This window comes from Balaenoptera borealis (assembly GCF_965194805.1).
Source record: "Balaenoptera borealis genome assembly, chromosome: 15".
Classification (NCBI taxonomy): domain Eukaryota; kingdom Metazoa; phylum Chordata; class Mammalia; order Artiodactyla; family Balaenopteridae; genus Balaenoptera; species Balaenoptera borealis.
The window spans coordinates 67,759,336-67,774,451 of NC_138871.1; the positions used below are offsets into that span (position 1 = coordinate 67,759,336).

Consider the following 15,116-nt stretch of genomic DNA (forward strand, 5'->3'; position numbering starts at 1 on the left):
TTCTCTGGGAGCCCAGGGAGGATGGTGAGCCTCAGGGAGTCCACTCGGCCACCGTGGTGAGCGACAGAGCTACCGAGGAGCGGCAGTGTGGCAGGTCTGGGCAGAGAACGCCCTCAGCCTCACTCCCCATCACCACCACCCCCCCGGCCCCGCCCCGCGCACACAGGTTTCTCAGGCTCAAGAATCAAGACTGGAGAGAGTGACCACGAGGAAGCTGCAGGCCTGCAAGGGGGCCTTTAGCAGGAACAGGGCACCATGTAGACAGGATGCGGCAACATGGAGCACCCGGCCGGGGGGCGGGTGAGGTGTGGGTACCAGTTTATGGGGACGGGGGTGGGGAGGGCACGTCTGACGACCAGACAGGAGCACCTTCCATCTCAAAGGAGGACTTGGGGCAGATGTAGCAGAGGTGTAGCCTTCCTCTCTCCACAGATGTGGTCGAGAGCATCAACTCCAGGGAGGGAATGAGGACAGAAATCCTGCATTTAATAGAGCTGAGTACTGAAATGATTGAGAAAATGACTCATGTGACGGGGTTATACCTGGAAGTAACTATACTAGTTTTTCTGCATCAGCCAGAACAGGGGCTTGAGACAGAAAATAAATCCACTTACAGAAAAATAAAGAAAATTACATTGTACAGACCAGTCTTCTGACTGGGAGAACCAAACCATCTGCATTTATCGCTTGCCTACACCTCCTCCCATCCTGCTCCTATCCCATCCGCTTCAACATGCTGACCTGTTGATGGGAGAACTGTGGGCCTTGTAAGAAGACAGGAATTTATGGTACGCAATAATAAAGTTAGATGGGACCTTAGAGGTTGTTTTGTCCAACCCCTTCATTCAGCCAGTAAGGAAACCGGGGCCCCATGACTTGCATGGGATCCTAATATAACCAAGTGACAAGCTGAGAAAACTTGGTTCTTGAGATTTTCCCACCACCCTTTCCATACCAGCTGCTGTCCCTACAGGTCTCCCAGGTGAGCAGACCCTCCTCACCATGCCTCGGCCTTGCCCCACAGTCACAGCTCACGCACAGCCCTCTCTGGGCCCAGGCACAAGCTGCCTAGTCTCCCTGGCTGGACGGGTGATCCGGAGCAGCTGCTGTGAGGACGGGGAGTGGGGATCGAGGGGCGAGGGGAGCTGTCCAGCATGGAGACCCATGGATGACCCTCCTACAGACTGACCCCTTGGCCCCGGAACAAAGCACTTCTCCAGCACACCATGGATCATGGCTTGTGGGGGCCGATGTGACACATGCCAGAGATTCTTTCCAAGCCGCAATTGCTCTGGGGCCACGGCCGCCAGTCTCTGCCTGCTTGGGGCCTGTTAGCTCCCCCGAGGCCGTGCTGGAAGGAGGGGAAGTCTTAGACCTCACTGAGTTGGGAGCCTCGGCTGCCAGGAGACCACCCTGAACCTTGAGAACTTGAGGCAGCAAGCAGTTGGGCCTCCCTGCCCTGAGGGTCAGCTCTAAATCAATGCCAACCTTACAAAGAGGGCAAAGGCCAGCGCTGGGTTCACTCTGCCAGCACTGGGCGTGGAGCTTTGCTGCCTGTTCTCATTTCATCCTCACAGCCCAGTGTTTCAGCCTCACAGTCTCCTTTCTAGAGATGAGGAAAATGAAGTTCGGCAAGATTAGGTGACTTGGTCAAGTTTTTAAGGAGAGGATCTGGGATTAGAAGTCAGGTGTGCGTCGCTCATTGGATACTGCGGCCTTTACGACAGGTCCTTGCCTGTCTTTAGCTGCAAGGCAGCCTTGGCCATGCTTCAGGGGCTCCCTGAGTCTCTCTCCCAGGAGTCTCTTTCCTAGGAGTCCTTCCCACCAGAATTGGGGTGTAAGGAGGGGGATTATGAACAGCCAGCTCAGACTTGTGGATTTGGGGTTGGGAGTCAGGACACTCGGACATTGGGCTTCCCCTCTCGCAGGCCACATTCCCTTCACTTCTCTCCCAAGGAGGCTGTTCTCGGGGGCTGGGCAGCGACTGGAACTGGTCCTCTGGGTGTCTCACATTAGGGATGTTGTAAGCTCTGAGCACAGCAGCTCTGTCTCAGGAGCAACAGTCAGTGAAGCCTGATCACCAATGAGTAGAGCTTAATGTGATCAAATACACCTACACCAAAGTCAGTCTTACATAGGATTGAGTGACAAGCATCGTCATTATCAAGCTATATGGAAATGGTGAGTAGTTTCTGAAACTGATTCGATGTTCCTTTTACACAACTCAGACACATGTTTACTTTTTCTATTCTCACTTGGTTGGCTCTTAAGTTATAATCTATGCTCAGGGTTGACAGTTTTCCTTGGTATTATGAATGGTTTCATCTTCACTCTACTCCCACTGCACATACCCCCTTCACACACACATTCAAAGGTAGAGGTTGGCACTGCCGCTATCTAATAACAGGGCCCTTGCCAGCCCCTCCCATGGTCCAGGGATCAGGTTCCTGGTGCTTCCTCTTAAGTTTATTGATGATTCTAGCTTCTTCTGCCCACACCATCCCCCTGCCACACAGACTCACACACACATACACATGCCTGAGGATGCCTTCTGACATGGGAGGAATCCTTAAAATGCCATTTATGCCCCACCCCAAGCTTTGACTGCTAGATGGGCTCCAGGGGCAGGAACGTGGGCCCTGGTGCTGTGGAAGGTCCATCCATAAGGTCACAGGTTGGAAAGATCCCCTGCATCCTCCCTCCAGGCCCTCAGCTGTGTGTGCTCTTGTTCCCTGAAGGGTTAAGGTGTCCTGCAGTGACTAAGCAGGTCCAGAGCCTGGCTCACTGGTGGCCTGACTCAGAGAGAAGCAGTTTGTGGTTCCTCCACAACATCCTGTTGTGAAGGGTGCTGTTCCCTGTTTCCGAGGACCTGCTCTAATCCCCAGGCAGGCAGAGGAAGTAAGGAACGGGAAGCAGCCTTGGGGTTTAGATAAGAGCCTGGCCTTGGCCTCCTGCCTGTGGGACAGCTTTCTCGGGCCCCTTCGGCTCCCCAGGAGCAGAGCGTGCCGTGGATGGGCTCTTGTGGTCTAGGCCAGAGAGCAAAGGAAAGGTAGTATTGGCACGTGCTAAAAACAGGCCCTGTGGTTATTTTAGAGTTGTTTTGCTTGAATTGGAGGAGCAACTCTTGGATTTTGCTCAAACTTCCTGTCAGTCCCACGGGTCTCTTCCCCCTCACGCTCACCCTCCGGTCTGGAGACGTTCAGAGGCTTCTATCTAGGATCCACGGGCATTTTACATTCAGGCTCTGCATACACACAAGCAAACACACAGAACTGAAAAGTTTCACAAATGGTACTTCCCTCTACCAAGTACAACGAGCTTTATTTCCTATCCTATGCTAGTTCATTTTTTTTTAAACTCCTGCTTATGACCCACTCATGAATTTAATGACCCACTAGTGAGTAGCACCTACAGTTTGAAAAACATTAATCAGTCTATCCTTCCTTTTTCCTTTTCTCTGATGCCATCACTAATCAGTCACATGGCTTTGGCCAAGTCACCTTAAACTTTCCAGAGCCTTTGACTTTTTTCATCCATTAAAAAAAGGAGCTCCTCAGTTCCCTAAGGTTGTGTGGTTTGGTCGCAGTCTTCCTTTAAAAAGAGTCATCTGCGGGCTTCCCTGGTGGCGCAGTGGTTGAGAGTCTGCCTGCCGTTGCAGGGGACACGGGTTCGAGCCCTGGTCTGGGAAGATCCCACATGCCGTGGAGCGACTGGGCCCGTGAGCCACAACTACTGAGCCTGCGCGTCTGGAGCCTGTGCTCCGCAGCAGGAGAGGCCGTGATAGTGAGAGACCCGCGCACCGCGATGAGGAGTGGCCCCTGCTTGCTGCCACTGGAGAGGGCCCTGGCACGGAAACGAGGACCCAACACAACCATAAATAAATAAATAAACAAATACTTAAAAAAAAAAAAAAAGAGTCATCTGTGGCATTTCCTGGGAAGGCCTCATTTGACACTCAAAGCGTCAAGTTCAAATCAAAAAGGGGTTGGCATCTTCCTACCCTGCTCTAGCTATGGCTTTGTGGTAAAGAGTCAAGCTCTGATTCCAATGTTCACAGCAGCATTATTCACAATAGCCAAGACATGGAAGCAACTTAAATGTCCATTGACAGATAAATGGATAAAGAAAATGTGGTGTGTATACACACACACATACACACACACACACACACACACACACACACACACACACACACAATGGAATACTACTCAGCCATGAAAAGAATGAAATAATGCCATTTGCAGCCACATGGATGCAAATAGAGATTATCATACTAAGTGAAGTAGGTCAGAAAGAGAAAGACAAATACCATATGACATCACTTATATGTGGAATCTAAAAAAAATGATACAAATGAACTTATTTACAAAACAGAAATAGACTCACAGATATAGAAAACAAACTTATGGTTACTAAAGGGGTTAGCGGCGAGAGGAGATGGATAAATTAGGAGTTAGGGATTAACAGATACACGCTACTATATATAAAATAAACAACAAGGACCTACTGTGTAGCACAGGGAACTCTACTCAATATCTTGTAGTAAGCTATAATGGGAAAGAATCTGAAAAAGAATATATATATATATGTATAACTGAATCACTTTGCTGTACACTTGAAACTAACACAACATTGTAAATTAACTATACTTCAATTAAAAAAAGAAAGATCTGAGTTTGGAGATAGGCAGATCAAACCCCAGGTTCCCACAGGTGAGTGGTGTGGCTTCCTTGACCTGTCTGTGCCTCAGTTTCCTCAAATACAGATGAGGATGATTGTGTCCCATAGGTTGTTTCAGGGGAAGGGTTAAATAGTTCACTGGCAGTGCAGTCCTGAGCTCTACTTCCCTCCCCTCCCCACCTCTTCTCTCCTCTCTCTTTCCCTCTTAGGTTTACTCAACTTCTTTGTGGAGAAACCTTCTCAACACCACGTCCTCTATCTAGAGTTTTACAGTTTGCAGAGCACGTACACCTTGGTCCTCATAAGGACTCTGGTTTGGTGGGGGAGCTGTGATACCCATTTTGTGGATGAGGAAAAGGAGACCAAAGCAACTCGTTCACGGTCGTTCAGCTGTTAGAGGCCGTAGGCTCAGAGCTTCTCGTGCCAGAGTCACTGATTTTCCCTGCAAACCCGTTAACTTAGTACAGCCTTGAGTGGAGCCCTTGACCCGGGGAGGGGCTGCTGGTGGTGATGGGGTGAGTAGCCAGGTCTGATCACAGGCAGATCTGACTTCACGCAAAGGTGTTAGTTATTTCTGTGGACAGTTGCCAAACATTGCTTACAACAAGCACAGAAAAATTTATGACTCATTCTGACCTTTAACTGTAGTTTCCAATCATCGTATTTGTTCATTTACTTATTTTTATCTTTTTCCCTCTCCAAGATATACACTCTCTCTGCGCAAAGACCGTGTTTGCTTAGTCATGACTGTATCCCCAGTACCTAGCATGGGGTCTGGCCCAAGAAATATTTGTTGCAAGACAAATGTTTGTTTTGATGAAGTGACTAAACATGCCACCTGTTGAAAGACTGGGGTGGGAGGGGTGGGAAACGTTATTTATGTGCCTTATTTAATATCTGTGTTCCTTGACCTGGATGTCTTATCCACACAAAGTGAACGGGAAAATGGAGGCAATTTTATGGGTAATTCGAGCAGAAGAGACCACCCGCTCCAACCTCAATTACCTGGTTATTTTAGGTGGAAGTACTTTAAAACCTGAAGAACTGGACTGATTGCTTACTTTCTTCATTTCACTTGATTCTTGCAGTCCTAGCTGCAGACAGATGTGAAAATTCTTCCCTGTTTGGAACGTGTCCCCACCCACCCCCCATCAGACACAGCACACAGGCATGATACACACACAGGGACGAAGGAAAACAGGAGTGGGAGAGTGATAGGAGAAAGGGTGTCAGGAAGGCTCGCTTTCCTCCAGGAGAACCTGCATGCCCGGCCTTCTGCAGCGTTCAACTTCCTCCCCCACATGTGCATCGCCGGAGCGAAGGTAATCACTCCTTGACCTTGGCGAACTGGACTAGCTCTGAGCTGGACCCTTGTGGGCAGAAAGGACTGGGCTGACAGACACAGTTCTAAAGCAGACACATTCTTCAATTTGGGATTTAAAAAAAGAACAGAAAAAATTCAAGCCCAAGCCAAGAAGTTTAGCTTTGTCATGTCAATAGTATTTAAAGATGTTATTTGGCCGGAACTGGAAGTTCTGCAAATGAAAAACAACTTGGCTCTCTTCTATCCCTTCCTTCCCTCTGCCTGCTGCTTCCCAGCTCCATCCTTAGCTCTGCGCTCACGCCTCACCTCCTGATGTGGTCTAAAGGCACCTCTCTTTGGGGAAATCGTGTATATTTGATGCTCGCCTAGCTCACGCCCTGTTCTCCCCAGTCCCACGCCGTGCCGCTTGCTCCTGAGGAATGGGGCTCTCTCAGAGGACCCACCAGTCCCCTGAGAAGAATATCAGTGGGATGGGGGCAGAGCAGCTTCTCGTCATTTTAGGGAAGGAAAAATGGAGGCCAAAAGAAGGAAGGAAAAGGAACAGGAGGAGACATAGTAGTTACTGCCTACCACGTACTGAGCAGGCAGTGAGTTGCTTTACGTGATAACGTATTCGAAGCTCAGACACCCTGTGAAATGGTTACTGTAGGCGGTTATATCTCTATTTTACAGATGAGAAAACTGAAGCTCAGAGGGGTTAAGCAAGTTATCTACAGTCACATGCTTAGTACACGGCCAGATCTTTTGGATTCCAAAACCATGTGCTTTCAACCACGTACAGGGAAGTGATTTGTCCTAAGTCACAGAGCCATCTGAGGCCTGTATCGGAATGCATTCAGCCCTCATTTGTTCTTGCCTCCGAGCCTTTGCTGACAAAGTTCCTTCAGCCCCTGTCAATATCCTAGCCATCTCTCAGGCCTAGTCCGCCTCTTCCCTCCTTCACAAAGTCTCCCTCGACTCCCCAGGCCAGAATTCTAACCCCTTCCTTCTGTGCCCCTACAGTGTGTCTATTAATTAACACTTGTGTGGAAGCATCTATGTAGGTCTGACTTGCGGTACGATTGCTGGGGCGTGTGGGTGACAGTTAGAGAGGTCTGTTCCAGCCTGGCCTCAACTGAGAAGGCACAGGATGGAGACAAGGTGTGGGAGGTACAGGGCAAAGGAGAGTCTTCTCTACCCCAAGGCTTGGGGCAACACTCAAAACCCAGAGGCTGCAAACACTGCCCTCCACTGGACTCTGCTGCACGGACGCCTCCCCACATCACGCTCAGATTCCAGGAGAAGGCCTCCTTCATCCTGCTGGGAAGTCAGCAGTGCAGGAAACATTGGGGGATAGAAGTTCTGAGCTTCCTCAAAGCAGGATATGGGTCTGCTTCAGAAATGGTTGAGAGGTGAACAGATGAATCACTGAATGGCTCAATACTGTTACTATCAGGAGCCACCCTGCTTGCTCCCAGGGCAGGAGAGCTGTAGGAAGATGACTAAGTATCACCCCCTGAATCCCCCTGGTTTTACCCTGAGCACGAAGGTGTGACCCGGGCACTGGCTGGTCTTCTAGGGCCTTCCTGGGCTGAGCCCAGCATTTTGTCCTCTCTAGGGTACCTCTGGGGATGCAGTAAAGCCAAGGCCCTATATCCCTGCCTGCTGGCTGGAGGGTAGATCTCCAGCCTCCTCTTTGTTGCATTCTTCTTGGTCTAACTGCCCACCTTGCTGCCGGGGTAACGCAGAGCAACCAGAGCAGAGAGGGGTCCCTGTCTTAGTCCTTTTCTCACCCTAACAGCAGCAGCAAAGATGTGCCTGAGGCCGGCGCACAAGCCCATAGCTTTCCACAAACATCAGCTTCTGACCTGAACCTGGGGATGCAATGTGTGCATCAGTGTGAGTGACTGTGCATCCCTGTGAGCGTGTGTGTATGTGTGTACACGTGTGCTTGTATAGATAGGGTGGTTCTCAGGCTCAGGGTATCCAGAGACACCAGATTGTACTTGGACAGAGTTTGAAGTTCAGCCCATCCAATCCCTTCATTTCATAAATAAACGGTTTTACTCAATGGGAGTCTTTCCCTGATACGTGGGATGTCAAAAGTACGTAGGCAGACCCCACGGCACCCAGGAGGACGGGTCCCTGCGCACGCTGCCCTCCGCACCTCCTCCACCAACGCCGTGTGGTCTAGAGCCCGTCCTCTCCTCACAGGGAGTTCTCGCCTTTCCTCAAAGCCTTTATTAGATACAAGCAAACAGAAGACATCACTGAGGATGCAAAGATCGTTTTCATCGCCTGGGGCCCCCATCTATCCTGCCCCCCCCCAGTGTGTGGCCCAGCCTATCCCAGCAGGCTCACACTCTACCACACACCTTGCACCTTTTGTCCCTTTTCTCTTGTAGCCTTACAACGACCTTGCGAGTATGGTGTCATTATCCCCACTTTACAGGTGAGAAGACTGAGGCTCAGAGAAGTCAAGTGACTTATCCACAGCACCCAGATGGTACCCAGCAGGAGTAGGATTGGAACCTCATCCATCCAGACCTCAAGTGTGTGCTCTGAGCCAGCAGGGTGGGGACAACTCTGGGGTGAATGCACAGTGTCCTGTGACTCTCAGGCTCCTCTAGGCCACAGAGCTTCCTGGAAGGAAGCCCACCGCAGCTTCCCCCCACCCCCCGCCCCCCTGCCCTCTCTCCACACTCCAGAAGCACTGGGCTTGAGCTGATAACCATGGCAGGTGCTTGTGAAATGGCTCTGACAGCACAGGAGCCCTTAGAGGGGCCAGCCTGGGGGTGTCTGCAGAATCCGGAGCTCCCCTCCACCCATACCTGTGGAAGGGCTCCTCCTGCCCCAGCCCCACTGGCTCCTGCACAACGGGTGCCCCCCAGAGCCCTGACCCCCAGCTGTCAGCACCAGCTCTCCTCACTCAGGAGCTAAGCCCTGGCACTTCCCAGGTCTGCAAGAGGCCAAGATTCCTTCCAGAGAAACACTTCATCTGTCTCGGAGCCCAGGGCCTTGTCCCCCATCCAGTGTCTTCATAGTTCAGATTCCTGTCGCTATGAAGAGGTTGGCACCTGTGAGCAGGAGCCCTTCCAGCTGAGTTCCATGAGAAAGGTGATGCCTTTTCCATGAAATACCAGGCCCTTGAGTCCCAAAGGCCATTACAGGATTAGAAGACACTTCCCCCCAAATTCTGGTGACCTCTGATCCAACCCAGATACCCCGGGTATCCCCTGTGATGGAGAAGTTGGATTTCCATCCCGGGCAAAGGCCTGGGGTGGAGTCAAAGCCTGGGGACAAGGGTCTGGAGCTGGATGAGAAGAGAACAAAGGAATGTTGGCAGCAGCTGGGGGTCCTACACTTGAGGGAGTCACATCTCATAGGGGGTTACTCTCCGAAATCAGTGAACAAGGAGAGATAGTGAATGGTCAAAATCACTTTGACTCCTCCTTCAGAAGGTACCATGTTGGGGTCTCTGACAAACTGCCTCCCATTTAGTCCCACCAGCTGCAGAGGATCAGTTCCCAGGAGCAGAGGGACAGATGCTCGCTTTGGGTGAGCATGCCTCAAGGTGGCTGACGCATATTTGGGGACCATGTTGTGTGAAAAGTGTGTACATTAAGCACTAGACTCACACTCACCCACGACGCAGACAGACGCGTGTCTCCCGCACCCAGGGCACGTGCACACCAAACCAACAGCTGACCTGTGCTCCCACGACTGCCCCTTAGCTAAGGGTCACACAATGTGATTTGGCCGAGCGTTCCCAGGCCTGCATGTGTCCGGCTGGGCAAAGCAACAGGACCAGGGTGAACAACACCAAGGAGCTGAGGGGCTGCCCCAGAGGCTGGAACCCTGTGCACCTAGGTCACCTTTGCTTTCCTTTTCCGAAAGTTTCTCATTTTGAAGTGCTCCCAATGGCTGTCTCCTCACTACGTCATATCTGGGGGCAGCCAGACTTTGGGTCACTTTCTGGTACAAAGCTGTGAAGTTTCGTTAGCACAATGATACTTTTACAGCCACTTCCCTCTGCCTGTTCCTGCACTGAGAGTTATCGTTTGTTAAGGGGTAACTGATCCTGCAGATTGGATGTCTTCCCGTAGCTGCGTGGAGAGGGGAGGAAGGCAGAGGGTGCTTGTGATGACAAAGCAGTAGCGGGGAGAGAAGAGCTGATTGGGCCTGAAATGCTCCCAGTGGCAGAGCGAAGGGCAGCCCCAGGACCAAGGCACCTGTCGTTTCAAACAGCCAAGATAAGGGAGAGGGCACGGAATCGTGCCTAGGTTGCCATCATTCGAAAATCTTTCTCCAAATGACTGATTTTCCCTGAAAGTCCATTTGAAAGCATAGGTAACTGGTGTTCTGCAAATATTTATACCAGCATTTAAAAATTCATTTTTTAATGACAAAAGTAGCATAGTGGTTATTATGAAAAAGCTAAATATCAAAGATACAGAGGACCAAAAAAGTGAAAATCCCCCTGTAATTCCACTGGGCTGGGAAAAAAACACTGTTAAACAGCTTAGGATATTTATACTAGGGTTTTAATCAATCGTTTATTTACATAGGAAAGGCACATGCAGGAGGGGAAGCACGTGTTTAACCTGCCTTTCCGCAGTCCCCGTCTGGAGAGCACCTTGCCAGGACCCTTTCAGACCAAGCCCCGCTGTCCACCTGGTGGCACTACCTGCATTTCCTGGCGGGATGGAGTTGCCCAGCTCTGGGCTGCCTTTCCAGTTCAGCAGTGGAGATCTCAGCCCTGTATCCTCCCTCCCATTCCTCACGCCCCAGTCACATCTCACAGGTGATTGGTATGACATCTGGGTCCTTCCCCAGGACTCCTTTGGGCAGGTAACACTCCCAGGGCACCCCGAGTCCTGCCCTGTCCTTAAGGCGCAAGTATGGTCAGATTCTCAATCCCACTCTGGTTCAGAATCTTCTCTGTTCATTGTTAGATAGTAGAAAATGGGCTGAATTTGTGATGGGGGTTGGGTAGGGAAAACATCGTTGTTTCTGGAACACTTTTGCCATTGAAAGAGTTTAAATACATTTACAACTTTCATCGTGAGGTTAAATGACTCAAGGTTACACAGTTAGTCATTGGGAGAGGTGATCCTAAAAGCCATTCCGGCTGATGACGAATTAGAAGATCTTGGTTGGGGTCCTTACTGGGGTTGTGGGTTGCATGTCCTCGGGAGGGCTGCTCCCCACCCCGGGCTCAGTGTCCTCATCTATAAAGCCAGGAGGTTGGTTCTCAAGCCTGACTGTGTCTTGGAATCACCTGTGAGGCTTTAATGAGTAGATGCCTTGGCTCCACCTGGGGATTCAGATTTAATCAGTGAGGGATGTGGTCTGAGCGTCTCACCTTATGTGGTTCTGCTGCTGGGCTGGTGGTCCAAGGGGTCCAGGTGTGGAGGGCCAGACCTGGACTGCCCCTCATGGGGGGATGGATGTTGCTGTCCCCCACTTTGTTTCATCTCCCTAGGTCTGGTTCCCCAGACTAAAAATTCTCCTGCCTAAGAGGGTGTTAGAGCCCCAAAGCTGTGAGTTCACATCTCGGTCCTCTCACTTGGTGACCTCAGGCTGACTGCTTAATCTCTCTGTGCCTCCGTTTCCTGACCTATAAGATGAGGAGGAAAATAGTGCTTCCTCGCAGGCCTCTTGGGAGAACGAGATACCAGGTGCAGAGCACCGCGCACAGAGCCTGCCAGTGGGTCGGGCTGTCTCTGTCTCCTTTCCTACTTCCTCCAGGGAAGCTCCCTCAGTGACTGTGGCCAAGCAGAATGACTTCCACTTAACTCTGTAACGATTAGATCCGAGTTCAAAGGATCACACGAAAGTGTCTTGGGGGTCACAATAAAGGGAAACCAGGAGAAGGTCCAGGCAGAAGGCAGGTAGAAGCACCCAGGGGAGATAAACCTTTTTTTTTTTTTTTTTGGCAGATTAGGGAGTTGTCTCTGTGACCTTATCATTCTCACCGGACCTCTCCCTGAGATGCCCAGATGCAGGGCTTGCAAACTTTTGCCAGCTACTCAACCTTTCGTAGAAGCTGGAGGAGTTGCCTTTCAGAGATCCAGAGCACCTCAGCCAGGTGGTGGGCTCCTCCTCCGTCCCTGCCCCCTTCTAAATGCCCAGAAAAGCTCTCCTGCCCTGTCCCATACACATACACACTGTCCCTTTTTTCTCCCAAGGGTTCCGTTGTGACTCACATTTTTGGGCGCCCTGTGGTTGAGCTTTCCAAGGTTTGTCCGAGGGAGACCCAGCTCCTTCTTCAGCATTCACTCTTCGCAGAGTCTCCAGGCCCAGCTTTGCCTGGTGTGGACGCAGCTTAGAAGGATCTCCGCCTCCGGGGAGGGCGGGAGCCCCGAGCAGGGGAACCAGACACACCTGCGTTCCCTCCTTTGCTTTCCACTTGTGAGCTCTGGGATCTTGGGCCTGGGGTTTTGCCTCTTGAGAGGAGCTCAGACACAGGTTAACCTATTTGACTCCATCCTCCTATCCGGCTTGATCATGGGGCATGATTACTTCCTCATAACTGAGAAAAAGAGTTGAGGAGGCGGATGGGTCAGGATCAGAGAGAAATTTCTGGGCCTCCCAGCCCAGAAACTTGGAAAGAGCATGGTCCACCAAGCCTGCAAGCCTGACTCACAACCCTGGCTCAGCTGCCAGCTGACTGCCACCTTGGGCAAACCCACAACCTCTCTGGACCTCATTTCCACAGCTGTGTCTAAGGCAGTTGGTCTAAATCAGTCATTCCCAAAAGTGAATTATTTAGTACAGTGGTTTGGCAAGCTGCTTCTCAAAAAAAAAAAAAATGTCTCAAGGGTCAAATAAGTTTGGGGAATACTGTAAATCCCACCCCCAGTTAGCACATCGTAATATATACATCAGCCTGTTAAAGGCGCTGAGAGATCCAGGAACACAGAGGCCAGTTTGGCTTTGTTTAACTCACCTTTTCCTAAACTCATTTGACCATGAAGCTTTTCATTCCTATTAACGTCCTGGATCACTAGTGATTGGAGAACACCACGTGAGAAATCTGGAGCTGGGGTTCTCAAACTTGAAGGTGTGCACAAAACGCCAGGGGCTCTTGTTAAAATGCAGATCCTAATTTAGAAGCTCTGGGGTGGGGTCTGAGATGCTATTAGTCTACCAAGCTGCCAGGTGATGCTGATACTACAGGCCCAGAGACCACATAGTGAGTCCCAGAGGGCTGGTTCCTAAGGCTCTTTTCAGCTTCAACAGTAGAAGCCATGCAGAAATGGCGCGTCGGGGCCTGGACTTCAAGAGACCTGGGTTAGGGTCCTGGGCCCCCCACTTAGCAGCAGTATGACCTTGAACAAGACTCTACTTCCCTGAACATCCAAAGTTTAGATATAAATAGTACCTGCTCCATAGGATTGTCCGAGGATGAAATAATCTACGGAAAGAAAACATGTAGTGCTAGACCTAGCCCATGATAGGAGCAAAATATATATTGGGCGTCATCAATAATAAGAGGATACGATGCTGGCCTGGCCCCATCTGTAAGCTGACACCACCTCTTCGCCTGCCCCACCTTCACTTGCCCTGCTGACTGCTGCCCACAGACCTCTGTCCTCCCAGCATGACAGCACTGCTATCTCGGTTTATGAGACTACATGACCTCTCTTCTCTAGCAGATTCTAGTAACCTCTCTTGCTTTCAGGGCATCAGAGGAGCTGAGAGACAACAGAAAATCCTGCTAGTGGCTGCTAATAGCACAACCCACTCCAGCAGAAGTGGGTGACGTGAGTCCTTCCTGACTTAAAGGGTCCTCATAGACCGGGGAAGCACCAGCATCATCCCATCACATTATCCGGGTCACAGGCCCTGCCAACTGTTGTAGAATTTGTGGGTGTCACATGCAGCTTCTGTGAGAGTATAAGTCTCATTTAATTCCCCTTTGTGTTCCTTTATAAGTGTTTCTGCAACTGAATTACATGAAAATCTTCATATAAATATATTCACATGGTAGAAAAAAATCCCGAGTCAGCAAAGCCTGTCTGTATTTGGGCTCTATTAAGCTCCCTGTTTGTATGTAGACAGTGGATTAGGACCACATCACCCTGGCTGTCCTGATCTCACCTCATCTTGGAAGCTAAGGCAGGAAACAGGAAGGAGGATCACTATTGATTACGTCTCAGTGTTTGGCTCCTGATACACACGTCATTATTATTTAAGCCTCTTGGCAACCCTCTGTGATAGGTATCAGTGTTCTTATTTATCAGGCTCAGAGAGGCTAATTAATTTGCCTAAAGATACACAGCTAGTAAGTAGTGGAGCCGGGATTAGAGCTTAGGGTGATTTGACTTTATTCTCACTATATTTTTCTCTGTTCCCAAAATACATGGCAGAAGATGACTGCCTACAGCTTCCAAGTTTTACCTGTGATTGGAACACCTGGAGAGAAAATAAGTCCTCTCTCAACTTGATCCCTGTCTTAGGTCAAGTCCTACATCTGGGCCAATCAAATCTGACCATTGCCCCATTGTACAAAGATGGCAGCTTCTGTTCTGACCACGTGTGATGTGAGTGGTGGTGGAGGAGAAAGAGTTAGTCAATGCCAAGAACAGTGTGCTGGGCAGGGTCCATTCTGCCTGCCGGTCTACGGAATACCCCTCATTAAGGGCACTAACTGGAAACAATGACATTTAAAGGGCAGATGAGAAGGAAAACTTCACCTGGACCAGATCCAGGCACCACGCTGGCCACCTTCTGACCCTCGTGCAGGTTAGCACAGCCAGCGCCCCACCTGCAGCAGCCTTGGTCATCTCTGGCAGCCTCATCCCTGGAGGGTCCCAGGGATGGAAGCAAATCATATCCTCCTTCCTTGCCTCTGGCCTAGACTAAGTCATCCCTCTGTCTGGTCACAGAGACTGATGCATGGTGAGATGCGTCAGGCTGAGCACACACAGTTGCACACACCTGGGAGGTTCTGGACCCCTGGATCCCTGCCACACTGTGTCACCTGCTTGGTCTCTCTGCCCCTCAATTTTTCCAGTGATGGAAGGGAGAGTGAGCATAGGACCCATGTCATGAGCCCTTGTGAGACACCACTGAAACCAAGACTTTCTGGAATCTTCATGGAAATGCAGGGTAAAATGAGGTGAAG

The 15,116-nt window shown here is 50.4% G+C and overlaps 1 protein-coding gene across 1 annotated transcript in view; it reads right to left on the minus strand.

The window, feature by feature from the left end:
* Positions 1–14,642, minus strand: part of LCLAT1 (lysocardiolipin acyltransferase 1) — a 296,655-nt gene extending 282,013 nt beyond the window's left edge. Inside the window, exon 1 of the mRNA XM_082356799.1 lies at positions 12,193–14,642. The gene's annotated coding sequence lies outside the window, so the exon portion shown is untranslated. The remainder of the gene's footprint in view (positions 1–12,192) is intronic.
* Positions 14,643–15,116: the final 474 nt, after the last annotated feature.